We start from the raw sequence: 18,712 nt of genomic DNA, 5'->3' as shown, positions 1-18,712 counted from the left end.
CTCCTTAAACCTGGCAAACCCCCCACTCAATGTGGCTCATACCGTCCTCTCTCGCTAATTAACTGCAATGTCAAAATATATGCCAAACTACTTGCCAACCGCCTTTCCTCGTTTATGCCCCACATCATTCACCCTGATCAGGCAGGATTTGTCCCAGGCAGGTCCACATCCCTAAACCTAAGAAGGCTCTTCAATGTAATTAGCAGGATCAACCCTAAAACACAGGCAGTGGCAGCCACCTTAGACATGCAGAAGGCATTTGACTCAGTGTCGTGGGAGTATTTGTGGCGAATCCTTGAGAAATGCAAGTTCGGCCCCAACTTCCTAACTTGGGTCAAGCTACTCTACATCGACCCATCAGCCAGGGTCCGCACTGAGGACAGGTGCTCTACCCCCTTCCAGATAGCCAGAGGTACATGACAGGGATGCCCGTTTTTGCCCGCTAGTATCTGCCATAGCTATAGACCCCTTTGCAGCCATGACGCGCCAGTCACACTCTCACAGAGGCTTGCGTATGGCAGGCCAATCCGATATTGTCTCCTTATATGCCGACGATGCCCTCCTTTACATCCGCTCCCCAGAAACCAATCTTGCCCCGATCCTGAGAGATATGACCCTAATTGGACACATATCCGGGCTGAAGATAAACTGTTCTAAATTTATATTATTTCCACTTACAGATTCTACACAGCCCCGCTCTGATCCAAAGGGATTCACATGGTCCCGATCCAACTTCACATACCTGGGGGTGATAGTTTCCCGCCACACGGCAAAGTTGAGCAAGGACAACTACCGAAAATACCTCACAAACCTGGCCATTAAAACTACTAGCTGGATTGGACTGCCCATCTCCCTGGCGGGCAGGATTGGAATACTTAAAATGGTGGTGCTGCCTCAACTTCTTTACCGATTCACCAATCTTCCCCTGTGGCCAGGCGATGACTTCTTTAAGTCTCTATGCCAAATAACCAACACCTTTCTTTGCATTCCGGGGCAGTCCGCCTCAAGTTAGCAACACTGACCACTCCTAAGTATTTGGGTGGGTTTGGTGCTCCCGATTTCATTAGGTATTGGATTGTAGCCCAAGCTCAATTAGCTTCCCATTGGTTCAACACCATAGACCCCCCCCCATGTCCGACTGGAGAAACTAACGGTCAGCGACCATGTGATTGGTTCCCTTATCCTCAAACCCGTCCTGGCTGACCCGGTCTCAACAGACACCGTTGCTAGCACTTCATTGGCGCTCGCTAAGATCTGGACAATGGTCAACACTCCTCATCCGTTCCATCGGGACCTCCCACTCTGGAACTTCTTCCCTGATATTCCACACATCCCGCAATCCATTGTATCTCGCTGGGCTAATGCAGGATTTTTGGCACTACGAGATGCCTATGAACGGGGCAACTTCCTCGAATGGGCAGACCCCCCTCTCTCACTTAAATGGAAGCCCTCGGCATTGCTACAATACTCCTTGCTCCTAAGGAATCCCAAAGCCAGATACCCCAACTTCCCTACACTGCCACCTGATGAACCCATAATTGCTGAGCTGTGCTCCTGTGACTCCTTCGGAGGGAAAGTATCAAGTCTTTATACCCTACAGCAGACTAGAGATGCCCCCCCTTTCACTAAACTGAGACTCAGGTGGGAAGAGGATCTCGGAGTTGAGATCACTGAAGAACGTTGGTCCCGAATGTGCGCTTGTACCCATGATGTAGCCTATAACTCCAGGTTTAAACTGATCCAATTTAAGGTGTTGCACAGGTATCACACGTCAAGTAGACTACATCACATGTTTCACGAGCTGCCTCCCAACTGCCCCAGATGCTGCGCCGATCAAGCTCCTTATATGCACATGCTCTGGCTTTGCCCGCGCTTGACACAATACTGAACCGAAATATGCTCCACATTATCGACCATACTGGACCACACTATAGACCCCTCCCCTATGCGCTGCCTGTTCCATGACTTTCCCCAACTGGGACGTGATTCTAAGAAACTAGCCGGACTCTGCATGTTACTGGCTGTGCGCTGCATATTGATGTGCTGGCTCCGCCCCAGAGCTCCCACATATGCACAGTGGCTTAGGTCAGTTACGTGGGCGTACGACACCGAAGAGGCCTGGGAGCATTGCAACATCCACACTCAAGACCAAGGGACAGTTGGTGGCTGTTCCGTAGTTATATGTCTGCCTTGAACTCGAACTCAGACACTGAATCCTCTTCCCCCTTCCGCTTCCCCTAATAAGGTCACCCTGTGAATCATGTTCTATTCTACCCTGGTTCCCCTACATTGTGTTGAATCCAACCCTCTCCATGTGTACGCAATCCTAATATTGTACTTTAATGTATGCATTGTGTAAAAGTATATTATGTTTTCACACTGTGACCATCTCTGTTTGCCTGTGAGTTGTCAAGTCAAATAAATAAAGGTTTTAAAAAAAAAGAAACAAGAAGCAAAAGAGCCCTTTATCCCATTTGAGTGGCTGATGTTGCAGCCATTTTATACTCACATCCAAAAACGTAAGCTGTCCAAATGAGCATGTATGGTTCATGGTTACAAACATTTTAATGTTAGGGTGAGTATTGTGAACCGTGATGTGAGCACCATGCCATGCATCAGTTATGCATTTAGATATTCACACATACAATCCTTTTATCACAGACTTGTTTATCAAAATTAGAGATCTCTGATCACTGTTATAGTCCTGAAATGCTCTGTGATTTAGTGCAAAGTATACAGGAATCCTCATTGGTGCTATTTGTCCCCTTTCCCACTCTCAGAGAGGTATTTTGAAAGAGTACGGACAGTTTGAAACTGCATTTAGGCAAGGCCTTTCCTAAGAGCAGGTGACAGAAAAACCATTTACTTGGGCAGTAAGAGCTGTGTTTTCACATTAGAATTCTTCTGTAAAGTACTTGAATTACAATGTAATGAAACCAGCTTCATTTATATAGCAATTATGTATTCATATTATTCAATAGATTTCCTGAAATTCAGTTGTGTTTGTTTTGGTGTGCCACCCCAAGATTTTCTGCGGCCTCATCATGCCACCCCTATAAAAAAAAAGTCTGGAGGCACCACTGGCTGTCTGAGATCAGCTCTCCTTTCCCATCTCCGATCACTGTCCATTGTCTGCTTCGGCCGCATCACGTGTTTTCCGAGACCATGGATTTGAGCTTTTCAGCTCTGAATTATGAGGATTTATTTGCATTTTCTGCAGCTGGTCCCGTGTAGTCTGGGGATTAGAATGTCATCCATATCTCCTGACCTTGACTGTGGGCCTCGTATCACATGTCTTGCTCCTTGTGCAATCTGAAAACAGTTTAGCTTATATCCTGCTTTGTGGCCTGAGGCCTTCTGTACTTTTCTTATAACCAATGCAATGTGGTTTCTTCATTGTCCACGTTATACTATATTCACCATAGGTTAGTCACACTTGGCTCTGTCAGGTTCCATAGCTGCTCCTGCAGTTCCATAGGGTTATTCACATTTAAGCATCTGCAAGATTTGCTCAGGATCTCTTTCCTTGCAGTTTCTTTTTTGCTGCATTTGGCTAATGGCAAAATAATAAAAGCAAATGACAGCATGTATAGACCTTTATGTTTGTGTTCTTCATGTATTCGAGTGTGTGTTTGTGTCCCGAAGTGCGGATGACATTTGTGCTTCATGTCTCACACTGCTATGTTGTAGTGTCTCTAATAACGTCAGCAACATGGCGTCCTGGTGCTTAGTCCAGACTGCCAATAGCAGTGTCCCTGATCATGCCCTGTGGCTCTTCATCCACACAGGGATAAATCTGTACCACACCTAGTCTGTATGGCTGGCTGAGGGGATATCTCTCAACATACTTGTCAATCATGGGTCTGTTGGGAATCCTTCCGAAATAGAATGGATGATTGCAGTATTTCCTGGTTTTCTTCCTTGTCATAAATTTGGTAGGGGGGGTGATGGCAGGGTCCCCCATCCCTCTTCAGTCCCCCCTCTGGTCGACCTGTCACCCACATACTTATACGACCGTCCGGTTGCTCTTGGCCGCCATATCTTCATTACTCCTCTGAGGTGCCCATAGTAGTTTGTATGATCATCAAACATCCACTTCATGTAACAGCATAATCCTTCCGGGTTACACTACACCCATTTTCCTTCATAGTACTTTGCATCAAATGGGTTGTCCAGCTTTATTGCTCCGATCGTGAAGTCTACGCATTGCAAAATTCTCTCCCTTATCTTGTCCTTTTCTGCCACAATCTCATCCTTTGCTCCCCAAGTATTCATGTCCATCATTATTTGCATTCCTATTGCTTCTTCCGCTGTTTTCTTGCACTTTGCCATGCAGATTTTTATTCCACACATCGATGTTGCTGCCACTACTAGTGCTCCCATTATCACCTTTAGTCCATCTGACAGCCATGATGGCCTCCATCACCATATGTATGCTATCCAGCTCTGTTCCTTTCCAGTCCCTTTTGCGTCTTCTTTCATTTTGGTATGCATTTGCGCTAGCTGGAGTACTGCTTCTGATAGTGTACAATTGTCCTTGTCATTGGCAGGTGAGCAACATGCAACAGGAACTCCCAATTTGTGCGCAGACTCCTCCTTCCACGGCTGTGAGCAGATCCAGAACATACCTATGCTGGAGCGTCACCAACCTTACGGCTCGGAGCTCTTCTTTTATTGCATTGAAGCCATTCTCTGTGGAGTTAGTTGTCACCATCAGCTCCCAACGGGTGATTTGTTACCATTTTGCATTTGTGTATGTCTGCACAGATGGTATTAGTGATGTCAAGAACATCTGTGTCCTGCTGAACAGTCTGTGATCTGCTGGCACCTAATCTATTGCTTTTTCTGGTGCTTCTGAGAAGTAATTGTGACCTCTCTTTACTCTGCTCAGTTCAGCTGGCTTCTCTGCCTTGGCTGTTGGTGCCTCTGCAATCAATCTCTTCTTTCTTTTATTATTGTCCATCTTTCGGGAACTCATCGAGCTTCACATCCTTCTTTGGCACAACCAATGATGGCATGTTGATGTGTACCAATGAGCAAACTTCTCCCCAGTCGGGTGGCAGTTTCTCGTATGCCTTGGATCCGCAAGCCCAGTAATGATCCATCAGCACTGCTGTTCCTGTTTTCATAGCTGTGTGCTTTTCAATGCTCTTGCATCTGACGTTCTTGCCATCTTCTATTTTGCCATCATTCTGATAGCACAGTGCTGGTGTCGTCAGAGGTATTATCAGCATAGGACCAGCTTCATTTTCCACCCATGTCAGTAGCTTTGCACTTGCCTACCATTCCTTCAGGCACTTATCATTTTATTCTTGTACCTTGTTCACTGGTGATTGTGCTAGTGTCAGTGCTTTGCTCCCTACCACACCATCCTTTCATCCATTTTATGGTGTTCATTTGGCCATACACAAATATCTGCGGTCTTTCCCAGCCACTATCCTTTCCTCATGTCTCTTTAACCCTTGTCCATGGCAATTCCTTCAGTGTTATTGTCTTTGTTTCTCCTTTTTCAGGTCCCTCAGTTATGTACTGTATCACTTAATCTAGCAGCCAATAATTGTTCATCACGTCTAAAGTCTTTATGTAATTATCTTCATATGGAAAAATTGCTGTCTTCCCCTGGAATCTTCATTGAGTTGTCACCATTGAGATGTACACTAAGCATTGTGCTCTTGCTGCTGGTATTTCAGTCGCTATGAATGTTCTGGAGACACTCATGGCATAGGGAATAAAAGAGCAGACATACCAGCCCTCCTCAGTGGTTTTCTTACCTACTTTGGTCATGTGTTTGTACCACATGTAAGTAGACACTCAAGCAGTGTCGGTGAGGTACATATTAACCCCTCTCATGTCTGAGTCAACACTGCGCTTACCTCTCCTTACCTTAGCAGCAGTGTCCTACTGTGCACCTGACATAGTCATTACACCTGCTTGGGTTGGGGGAATGTTAGTATCGGATACAGAAGTAGCACTAGCAATGAGGGCTATTCAACAAAACATTAATCCCATCAACACACTTGGAAGTAATAGACACGAGATAATGATAATGTTCTTTATTCTTTACCTCATTACCACTTACGCTGCTTGATCCTTGTAGCTTGAAGATATAGTTGCCCGTCTGAAATGCGTGAAGAAATGCATTATTTTGTTAGTATTGTAAATGCTCTGAAGCCTCGTAGACCAAGTAATTACTTATGGCGAATGCAAAGACTTCTTCCCACAATTTTCTTACTGATGGGTCTCTCAGTGTAGTGAGGACAAATGTCTCGCCATGCTCGATCTGTGGGTACGTTTGGGCCACATATTCTAAAATGGAAAATAATACACTCTGGGTGGGATCAAGCATAGAATCTAGTGGGTCTCCTCACAGTATGGACAAATTAGGTTGAAAAGGTATCTGGGTGATGGGAAGAGGGCAACATGACCAATCATCAGAAATGACATCTGTGTTCACGTTGTGCGGAGTAAGACAAATAACAAACAGACAACATTCCCTAATCTATGCTCACAAGGAGTCTGGTCTCCACTTCTGCTGCCCGTGAGCGCGTGGCTTTGGATGTCCTCCTCCTGGTTGTGTAAGCTCAGAACTCGCTTTTAGCTCTCATAGGTGCTGAACGTTGACCCTGTTGATCAAGGTGATCTTGTTGCCAGGCGAGGCCGCTACTTTGTAGGTATTGATGTCAGCCAGGTGGTTCTGGACCAGCTTCCCCTCGAGTTTGACAGCACGGTCGGCCACCTTCTCTACGATATGTGGACCCGTGAACCTGGGCGCATTCCAGTCCAGACAAAGTTACGTAGGAGGACAATGTCCCCAAAATTCACCATATTTTTAGGTCCACAGTCTTGTGGTGCGCTGTCACAGATGCTCTTGTCACTGTCTTCTAGGCCTATCTGGCGAGAGATAAAAGAAGCGCAACCACCAGAGAAGTAATGTGCTCATGCATCTCCTGCCCTAGCACATCTGCACTATTCACACAGTCTTTCAGTGCTCTTGTGGGAGGAGCCAGTTGAGGTGCATGCAGTGTCCCATAACCGCCTCATGGGGCATTAAATGATGGTCGGGCCCAAGGCTTATTGCTCAATTCAAACAAGGCGAGAGGTAAGCAGTGTAGCCAGTTTCTCTTTGTGCTATGCTGAGTTTTTGCTATGCACTCCTTCTGGAGGCCGTTCAGGCGCTCACAAATTCCATTTGCTTGTGGTGGTATGCACTTATGATGGATTCCTAACAATGCTGTGAGGTACTGGAACATTTCATTTGCAATGTGAGGGCTGTTGTCAGACGGTAGGACCTCACACACGCCCCATCTTTGGAATACTTCCCTGACCAGGAACTAAGGATGTCAGCATGTGAACAGGGGCCTGCCTCAATCCACCTGGAGAATGGGCATACAACAACTATCATGTAGCAGTATCCTTGGCAGACTTGGATCATGTCGACATAATCCACATGTAAATGCTGGAACAGGCCTACTGGCCTTGGTATGGCTCCTGTCACAACTCTCAAAGTATGCCCTGCTGGGAACTGCTGGCAAGTCAAAGAGTTGCTCACAAATTCAGCTACGTTTTCTGCCAAGTTAGGACAGAACCATGTTTCTCCAATGCATGTAACAATGACCTCTTTCTCTGTGTGTGTTGGATAGTGCAATTGTGTTAGTGCAGTCTTCAATAATGCTAGTGGCATGACCACTATCCCAGTGTTAATCTGTCGCCATAAGGCATCTGTCAGAGACATAGTGCATCCCCTTTTTGTCCACAGTTCCTTTTCCTACCTGGGTGCAGCTCTCTGCAACTCCATAATCTGTGTTTCTGGCAATACATTGTACCCTTCCTTTAGTACCATGCTTCTGGCACGCCCTTGTGCATTTTGGGCTTCTCCTAGCTCCCATAGCTCCACAAAATATGCTGCTCTCTTTGCCTCAAGATCTGCTGCTTCATTGCCCCTTGAGATGGGATCTTCCCCTTTAGTGTGTGCCTGGAACTCCACTATTGCTATCTGTGCTGGCCATGTGATTACTTCGATCAATCTGCCCAATAAAAGATCATGCTGTACTGGAGTCACATCTGCCCCCTTGAATCCCGAGCCTTCGTGCCAGTCCAGAGTGTACTGTGGATGTCACATAGGCGGAGTCAGACTACATTGTCACCTACTTTTCTGCGCTTAGTACCAGTGCTAGCATTAGGGCCACTAGTTCTGCTGCTTGTGCTGAGTAACTGGATGGTAGTCATGCACTTGCCACTACCTCACTTATTCCGTCTTCATTCAGTCTTACAACTGCAGTCCCTGTATGTTTGACTCCATCTGTCTGATCAATTGTTGACAACCCGTCAATGTAGAGCATGTCTCCCCCCTCAAGTGCATCCTCCTCTACTTTGCGAGTAACAGTGAACATTTCTATGTTCTTTGTGCAGTCATCTGCATAGTCTCCTACCTGCAGAATGTCTGCTAGAAATATTGCAGGGTTGACAAGTCTGAATCTCACTATCTTCAGCCCTACATTTGACAGTATCACCTCCTACCCTGATGCTCTTTGTGTTGCCAGTGTGCTTGTTGGCTTCTGCAGTATCACAAAGAGGGCGTGCTCCACTTAAAGAGTGGTGGTGTACCCCATGGATATTGCTGCTGACTTCTCTACTGCAAATGTAGCAGCTGCCAAACCTTGTTCACACTGATAATGTCCTCTCATTACTGGGTCGAGTTTCCCACTGTAGTGGGCTATTGGCTTGTTCCCTTTTGTAGTCTGGGATCCTGAACACTGGTGCTGTTCATATAGATTTCTTCAGTTCATCAAATTCCTCAGTCATCTCAGTGGTCCATGTCAGTGACTTGTGTCTCTTCTGTGATTCTTTCAGAGAACTGAGTAGGGGCCTTATGTATGTGCTGTAGTCAAAGAAACATGCTCTGCAGTAGTTGCACAACCCTTAGAATTCTTGCATCTCCCTTACTGTCATGGGCTTAGGTGTTTTGCATATTGTCTTTGCTCTCTCTGGGGTGATCTGTCAGCCATTTTGGGATATTGTCTGTCCAGTGTATAGCACCTCCTTCTGACAGCACTATAACTTGGCTTTGTCCACTTTGTATCCCTTGTCAGCTATTAATGTCAGCATGTGTATTGAGTCCTGTCTACACTGATCTTCCGTCTTGCTACAAATCAAAAAGTTGTCTACGTACTGCAAAAGTGTGCTTTTCATCTGTATGTTGCTCAAGTCCATCTGTATCACTCTGTTAAAGATAGATATTGAGTCGCAGTACCCCTCTGGGAGCCGAGTATGTTTCCACTTCTGGTTTCTATACAAAAGCTGGTCAAGTTTTGTGAGTTTGGGTGTAGTGGTACTGAGAAGAATGCATTCTTCAAGTTAATTACTGTGAAGCAGGCAGCTTCTGCTGGAAGGCTGTACAATATTGTCGCTGGGTTTGCAAATAAAGGATACTCTGATTCTACAATTTGGTTAAGAGGCCTTAAATACTGTATAAAATGCCATGACCCCCCTTTGTCTTGCGCACTGGGTATTACACGCTGTTGCATGGGGATTATGATGGTGAAATCAGAGCTGTGATCATCTCATAAATGCCCTCTTCTGCTTCTTTGATTAGCGAGTACTGTTTTACTCTTGGTAAAATTTCTCCTGGTTTCAGCTTGATCTTCACTCCCCCATGCTCTTAATGTGACCCATGTCATAGGGACTTGTGGTCAATAGTGTGCTGGGTACCTTCGCCATATCCTCCTCCCAGAATGGGTATTGCACCACCGGCACCATTACCATCGTCTGTGGTACCTCCCTGTAATGTATCTGCAACCAGTCACTGGAGAACATCATCTCTGTTTCTAGTCTCTCCTCCCTGAATATCTCTTCGGATAGTGAAATGTTGTCTGTAAAAGGAACCACTTTCTGAGCCCCAGATAATTGTTGAGTGCTCATGGCATTGTCTGACAATGTAAATGCTCCTCCCCTTAATGTAGGACCTAGTCGCCCCTGTGTCAACAAGAAAGGAAAAAGTTTTGCCACCCCTATGCGAGGTTCCTCCGCAGGGTAGGGTGCGATCGACAGGATGGGACACATCAAGTTCATCTATGGGCTGTCCTATTGAGGATACATGGACATCACATTCCCTGTAAAAGGGTTGCTCCCCACCATGGTAACTCCTCCCAGTGGTCTGACGGGAACCACTGCCATTGAGTCCCCATGTGTTGTGTCATGGTTCTGTATCTGTGCTAATTGCTGTGTTTTCCCTCAAATCTGTGGTGCTTGCAAATATTGTGGTACCATTGCTGGCATCTGGGGCACCTGCATTTCCGGTGCTTTTAATTTGTGCTTGTGGCATCTGCTGAGGTGTGCGCTGCATCTGTCCTTGCTTTTGTTCGCCCTGTGCATAATAATCACCCAGTTTTGTTGCATCTCCCTGTACCTACATATTCTTGGAATGTGTCCTAATTGCCCACACGTCCAGCACTGTGGTGGCTCCCTCTCTTGCCCTTGGAAACCCCCTGAAAAATCCCCTGGGCCTTGATCCATTTGCTGCCCATACCCTCGAAACCACAATGGAAAACCTCCTTGGTTGTTATGCATCTATGGTCTGAATCTGCGCCCTCTCTGATGGCTCCCGTTTCCTCAGAAACCTTATTGTGCGACACTCCGCACCATGAACCCTCCACCCATGGGTGGTGCAAACTGCTGTGGTAGCTGTTGCTGTTGCTGATGTCCCTGTGGGGTGGGGCTGGTTATAACCGCCACTTCCATTGTGTATTTAGATATTTTCTTTCTGTACTAGTTTCACCTTGTCTATCTTCCTGTCCTCCGCCTTTTTCTTAATCTTCTCCTGCCATAGTCTGCAATGGTGAACTATCATAAGTTGTATTTTGGGCCATCCCCTTGTTTCCATCCCTACCAGTTTCCTTAGGCTGTTCCTTAGGCTCTTGCGGACGGGCTCTGGGAGCCCCTGTAATAGTATGTGATAGAATAGTGCTACTGTTGTGTCCTACGGCTCTCGAGTTTCAAGGTGCCAAATCTCTTGAATCTCCTGAATGTTCTGATGTAATCGCCCCAATGTCTGATGTGTCTGGGTATTGCATCCATAGTGCTCGCCATACAGCAGTCCTGCAGTTGGCAAACGGTCATGGGCCGTGTTTTGTGTCATCACCCCTGGGAACACCAACCTTTTCCATACGTCATCAGCGGCGTCCCCCAATATTGACACTAGTAGCCCCTTTAAGTCACCCACTGCTAGCCTATTCCCCGCTGTCATCTTCTTCATTTTGTAGATCCACTTCCAAACCCCCGCACATAATGAGGGTAATCTGCACTTCACATTCTCCTTATCTGCATGTTTCCATGGTATATACTGAGGTCGAACCTCTCCTCTTTCCAGTAAGGGCTTTTTGTGAACCCCTCCTCCTCCTCATGCATTCTTCTAGTCAGCCTGATCTGCCTGTCCTCTTGCCCACTCTCAATGCCTGCGCATACATCCAACGGTTCTAGTATGGGCACTCTGATGCTGTCATCATTTCTCCTTGTTAACCTTCCGCTTGAACAAACCATTGCTGTCTCCCCTTTCCTTCATCCTGAGAGGTCTTTGAGTCTATCAGCATATGTAGTGGTGTCATGTAGGTTGTGCGAGTCATGTGTCAGTCATGACTGCTCATTGGAGCTGCCCCCTTCCTCTCCCCCTGTGTGCGTCCTAAACTCCCATGACACCCATTTGTCAGTCCCCATCCCTGTGGACTGGGGTTGGAACTGGTCCCCCCTCTCATCCCTACTGTTCCTGTCCTCGTGGTCGGACCCTGTGTCCATTTTGCTACAAGAATTGTCTACAAAACTCAGTCACCTCAATGTCAAATTCGTGATGGCTTTTGTGCTAAGGTCAATGTCCCTCAAGTCATACCTGCATCCTCCATCCCCCAGACCCCTAGGTCTGCTCCGTCTCTTTCTGCTGTGCTCCTGCCCCATGAGCTCATGCTATCTGGTTCTGTCCGTCTGTCCTCCTCAAGTCTATTGTTTTCCCTGTCTAGTGCTCCTTGTGTATTTACTGCCCTTATTGCTTGCTCGTCCTCCTCTCTTCGTGCTCGTTCTTTTGGCAATCTATCCAGCTGCAACTTCTTCTGATCTCTCTCAACTCTCTTGCGTTTTTCTTGCTCTGCTATTTCCCTCTGCCTTTTGATCTCTTCCACTTCCCTTGTCCTTCTGTCTCGCTGCTCTTGCTCTGCTCTCTTCCTTTCCTTGAGGTCTCTTTCAATCCTCTCCTCCCTTTCCCTCTCCATGCATTCCTTCTCTTCCTCCTTCCTTCATTCCCTATCCTCCCTCTCCAACCTCTCCTCTCTTTGCCTCTCCCTGTCTTCTCTTTCTAATCTCTCCTACTGTTCCTTCTCCCTTGTGTCTGCCTCATCCATTATCTCTGCCCAATCTGATGCTTCGCCGCTGTCTTTCTGCCCTTGCATTGCCTTTGCTGCCCCTTCTGCTTTTCCATCTGTTTTCCCTTCCAGCTTTATCAGTATATGCCCTCTTATCCACTTGTTTGTGGCTGTGCTTCCTTGCCCCTACCTCACGCCCTTCTGCACCTCGCTGCTTGTCTCTCATTCGATAGTTAGCTGCCCTGAGCCTTTCGGCCCCTCCTCCCTCGTGTATGGTGGTGACTTATATGTCGATTTGAGTACCCCTCTGCTGTACTTAATTCTCACATTGAGTGCATCCCTTGCTCATCGTCTGTGTCATTGAATGCTGCACTCTGAAGGACATGGGGAGGAGCGGAGGGATGAGCGCTGAGTCCCCTTCACCCTCCTGGAACATGCGCCACAACTCGAATATGGCCATCCATTTTGTTAACTTCTTCCCCTTATAGGTACCCTGTAGTGTCAGTAGTGATTGCTGCACATCTTTGAAGAAACTTCTACATGGTGGCCATGGTTTAGTTAACTTCACCTCAGTACTTTTGGAACATTCTATGCTATATTTACAAATGTTCTCCCAATAAGGTGGCAGTGTCTTAAGTGAGTGCTGAAGGGGCGTGTGTGCCCCACCCTTCCCTCGGTACTTCGTTTGTGCCTTTACCTGACCTCAAGTTGAGGGTTTTGATAATCCGCTGTTCAGGGAGAAAGGTAAAATATAATGGTAATACTTTTCAGTTTCTACAAGCCTCTCTGGCTCCACGACTTATCAGGCATGCTCCGCATACCGCCCGGCCTTTACAATCGCTGCCTCCTCAGGTACACCCACATTCTTGCGCATGTGGCATCCATGCACTGCCACTTGTTCACCTCATCTGTCAATCCAAAGTTTTGAATGCTAACTCCTCACCATCTCATGCTCTCTGTGTCCTATGTGCAAACCTATGGGTGACGTCACCAATCTCTTAACTAAGGTGGTGCAGAAAAATCAAATACAGCATGTACACAGTTATGTCCCGTTACTCCCAAACCACACAAAAACCCCACAGCTGTCTTCCCGCCTGCAGGCAGAGTATACCAATATTCTCTTGTGATCTAACTGTACCTGCTGTGTGGCTAGCTGTAAAACATCTCACTTCAGGAGACTTAATCAGTCGTCTCACTTTCCACAATTTAGGCCAGCTCAATTGCTAACCCTAACGGGTAAACATCATCTTTGACCCCATCTAAAACACCCAACCCACTGGAAATCCACTTATTTACATATCTTCTAAAACCAACGCCTTCAAGTCAATAGTCTAGGTTATTCACCAGAACCGTTTACCTCTAAAAAGAATGTGCTCTAAACATAGAGAAAGAACTTCTACCTTCGCTCCTGTCCCTGCTCACTTTGACAATACTAGACAATACTTTGACAATACTCTGCGATACTAGACAATACTCCACAATACTCAAGACCCTCCCTCACACCCACAGTTTCCATTCGACTTGGGCAATACTGGTCTGCTCGTGATGCTCGGCTGCCGACTCCTCCAGAAGGTGCCTACTTCTCCGTCCTGGTCTGCCGGGACACCTCACTGACTTGGGGCAGGATGATTTTCAAGGGGCTAATGACGACCTTTCCACAGGCTCACGTTTTCCCGCCTTCTTGAAATATGCAAGGGACCTGCAGCCTCTGAGGTTCCGCAGCGAATTAGTCAATCTGGTGCCGGGCTGGTGCAGCCAACCATCACCTCTTCTACCAACTTGTTGGGAGGGACTCCCAGGTACACCAGAGGGAAACTGGAAGTCCACGGACTTGGATGGCCTAACACCCTCCCCCAGAATGCATGGAGAACTCAGTCAAATGTCAGACAGGCACAGCCTGAATAGCACAGCTTGGCTTCTGACTCTGGACCCTTCGTGTTCATAGAGTACCCAACCACGTATTTAGGAAGTACTCATAATTCTCACTGATCTGGATGTAACTGCTTATCGAGAAGGTTTTAACCAATAAGCAAATGCCCACTCAGGTAGACACAAGGATGGTAGACAGTAGATCTACAATCGCTTGGTCCAGTAAGGCACCAGGACTGTTACCACTAGAATTGCCACTAACCTCTGCAGCCCCTGCCATGCCTAGTCCTGAACACTCAACACCCCAAAAGCATAGGGAAGCTAATAGCCTGGTACTGCAGTTGCAAAACTCCAGATTGATCCTATTGTTAAGCCAGAGAGAGGTACGGCCATGCCTTGCAAAACAGAATTCAGTCCACACTAAACTGAGAAGTTCCGGGAGAACTAAAAGGACAAAACCTCTAGAATAGGGAGAAAACTTAATTCAGCAGGCCCAGGAAGGTAATCAGGAAAAGGGGTTCTCTTCCAAATGCATGGATACTCTCACATACCTACCAATATGCTGACTCTTGCCTCTGCACCATAAAACAATAGAATGCAGCTATCCCCCATGATTAATTCGGCCTAAGTGCACACATAACACCACCATACACACCTCAACAATCTTTAGAATGCAGCTACCCCCAGGATAAATTCAGCCTAGCTGCACACATAATCTCATATGCAAGCACCATCTCCGCTGGAAATTAGTTACCCCAAGACAATTCTGCCTAGCTACACACATACTACTGGTCTCTCTCACCCTTCACACTACTTCTAGCATTAGAATGCAGCTACCCACCACAAAATATTCATCCTAGCTGCACACATACAGATTTCACACACACACACATACACACACACACTAGTTACTACCCTACTTTGTCCATTGACCTGGACTACTGTCCCCGAGTGTGTTAAACCCGCAGCATGTTAAGATCACACCAATGGTGAAATGCGCTTTACAAACCCCAGTAACATAACATGATATAATATGATATGGCATTTATAACATGCCTGTACACAAGTGTTTCTAGGCGCAATAACATAACATAACTTGTAGTCATTGTTTCACACCCAGTTGGAGGCAATTATTGTGCACAGCTTTTAATGGGCTTAAACCTTAGGTGAGATAGCTAAGTCTTACAACAGGCACAAGAGTGTGAAAGAGGAAGCATGTATATGTCCTGGATGGTGGGGTATAGAGAACAAATATTAAAAGGCTGTGTGGCAGGTGAAAAGTCTTTGACTTCTGCAATTGTAGTCGCTCTCCCCTCTTGCTTCTCCACTCATTTTGACTGCTTACTCTCTGTTCTCTTCTTCTCTCCCTTTCTCCCTTTCCTATCTCTTCCCCTCCTCCCCTTACTTTCTTCTATGCACTTAGTCTATCAGAATTGTCCCTGGAGCTAGTATGATAGTAACCTCGTCTGTCTCCTCCCCCTACCCTTACTTGCCCCCCCCTCCTTGAAATGTCATCAGGCCTAGTACGATAGTCGCTTGTTCCTCCCTTCCGTTTCTGCACCCCTCTCCCTCACCTTTTGTTTTCTTCGGCTCTACCAGAAATGTTGTCAGCCCTAGTGCGGTAGTCGCCTGTCTGTTTCCATTTCCTTTCCACTCTCCCCCTCCCTTCCTTATCTATGTCTTAGCTCTTGCACTATCTGAAATGTTGTCAGGCCGAGGAGGATAGTTAATTTCACATCCTTACTGTTCATGGCCTGTAAGAATATAATAGCATTTTCCCTTGTTCCCTCCCTTGCCTTGAAGCGCTTTGAAACACATTGTGTATAGGTGCTATATAAATAAACTGTCATATCATATCATATCATATCATATCATATATAGGTGAGCATCCCCCTTGACAAGACCAGTGTGACCTCCCAGTGCTGCATTCACAAACTTGGTAGTATGATGAGGCTCCATGGCCACTGCTGGTAACACCGGTGGGGGTGGGGAGGGAGAAGAATAAAAGAAATTGTCAATACATGCTCGGTATTTAGTAAAGGACACTACCCCTGGCAAACACGTTTAGACACAAACAGTGCAGTACATCATTTGTTTTACTTTTCCATTAAGAGAGAACATGGCTTATAAGTGGAAGCAGTAAGAAGTTAAGGGATATTTCAGTGTGTGGTGTGCACATTATAAATGATCAATATTCCCATTATTTTTTGGAGCAAACACTGTAGTTTAACACACTCTATATAAGTGCAGCTTTTTGTGCAATGCACATTTAACAGAATTATGTCTATGTGATCCCAATTGTGGCAACCAAAGGAACTATGACCCATTTAAGTAGAGTGATTTGCTCAGGATTGCACAGATTGTTCAATTGTTGAAGACAGATTTTCAAGATGCACAGTTTGCAATTTTGCAGGTTTCAGACCACACATCCTTCCATTGCATGTTTAGGTTTGCACGAACATGCAATTAATTATAAGGGAGTAAACAAGCATGCAGATATTTTAACTGTCACTGGAGGGCCTTGTTACTTTAATTTCGTGTATCGATAACACAACAGAGAATAAGGTGATGCTCGGCTTGGCTCCAGTTGGCCTGTTCTTTCGCAAAGGCAATCAAGCTGAGCCAAAGTCAGGTATTTGGGTCTTACCAGGATAGACCAGGCTCTAGCTCCCCCACCTCTATTTCGCACATTCTATTCCCCATAAATGTAATTGTAATTGTTAAAATAATTTGAGAAACATTGTGATTTCTTGTGTGTTCATAGAAGCATGTGAATGCAAAAATATTATAAAAGCCAAGTCCATGTAATTTGAGGGCCGCTAGGAGTTGCAGCCCTGGCCCTGGCATCCCCAATGCAACCCCTAATACTGCATCTGATACCCTCGGGAAGGGCTCAGATTTAAAAAAGAAATCCTTTCATTTTAAAGTCACTGTGACTTCAAAAAGAAATTATTTCCGTTTTGGTTTTCTGTAACAAAAATAATGTATTTTTAAGTCAGAGTGACTTAACCCCTGATACTGCATCTGATACCCCTCGGGAAGGGCTCAGATTTCAAAAAGAAATCATTTCATTTTGAAGTAACTTTGATTCCAAAACGAATTATTTCTGATCTGGTTTTCTGTAACAAAAATAATTTAGTTTTAAGTCAGGGTGACTTAAAAAATTATTTCTTTTTGAAAAACCAACCGCCCTGCGGGCCCAGGAAATGGATGGATCTGGCTCTTGTGCTCCGCTGCGCATGACAGGCTTTGCGTGCGGGCTGGAGCATGGGAGCCCGAGTCATGCCTGCAGAGGACGGATTCTGGAAGGTAAGGACATTCATTTTATTAAATGTAAAAGTGTATGTGAGTGTGGTGTGTGTATTATGTAATGTAGGTGTGAGTATAAATCATGTAATAATATGTGTGAATGAGTGCAATATGATTTGGTTGATGGGCATGCTTGTATGAGTGAATGGTGAATGAGTGCATGAGTAAATGCGCAAGAAGTGTGCAAATGTGTGTGATTGTAATAAATACCTGGATTACTTACCAGTAATCTTAAGTACGCCTAGTCCCATTCTTCCTTAACCCAGTACTTGACTATGAAGCACCCTGCCGCATTCATATGTACCAGGACGAGGAAGAGGGACGTTGAGGTACTACTGGGATGCACAGTTAATTTTGGTGGTTGGAGGAGGAGAGTGCAATGTTGAGGGGACGTGTGGGAAGGCTGAGGCAGGAGGAGTGTGCTAATACATAAAGGTCATCAATGATAAAGCAGGCATGATAGGTATTAGTGGCTAGACTGGCATTTTGGTACAGCCAGTCTAGTCATTTCTTACAGGGGTATGACATGTGTACTGGGTGTCCATAATAAAGCAAGCATGATACATGTTATTTATTACCTATCAAGCCTGGCATTTGGGTGTAGCCAGTATAGCCTTTTCTTACTGAGTCATGGCATATTTTCTGGACATATATAACTAAGTATGCATCATATAAGTGGTATTATGTGGCTAGACTAGCATGTTGGTGCAGCTAATCTAGCAGTGTTTTACTGTGGCTTGACATTTTGTACTGGACATCGCTGATAAAGCAATCATGATAAGTGTAATAATCAGGTTAGACTGGCATTTGCGTGAGGTTAATCTAGCATTTCCTCACTGTGGTATGGTATATTTTTCTGGGCATGTGTGATAAAGTAAACATGGTGAGAGTTATTACGTGGATAGATTGGCATTTTGGTGCAACCCATCTAGGAGTGTCTTAATGTGGCATGTCATTTTTTTACTGTACATCATGAAGGCTACAGCAAACATGATAAGTATTATTACATGTCTAGCGTACATTGTACAGCCAATTTTGACATGTTTTCTTATTGAGGCATTGCATTTTTTATATTAAAGCTGTAAAATAGCTCAGCGGGTTGAGCGCTCACTGCTGCAATCTATGTTTGATCTGCAGATTGCAAGTACGAATCCCATCAAGGCCAACTCAGCCTTTTATTCTTCTGAGGT

The sequence above is a fragment of the Ambystoma mexicanum genome, chromosome 8 (genome assembly GCF_040938575.1).
Source record: "Ambystoma mexicanum isolate Mex_15411 chromosome 8, UKY_AmexF1_1, whole genome shotgun sequence".
NCBI lineage: Eukaryota > Metazoa > Chordata > Amphibia > Caudata > Ambystomatidae > Ambystoma > Ambystoma mexicanum.
Note: the sequence above shows the minus strand (reverse complement) of the source record.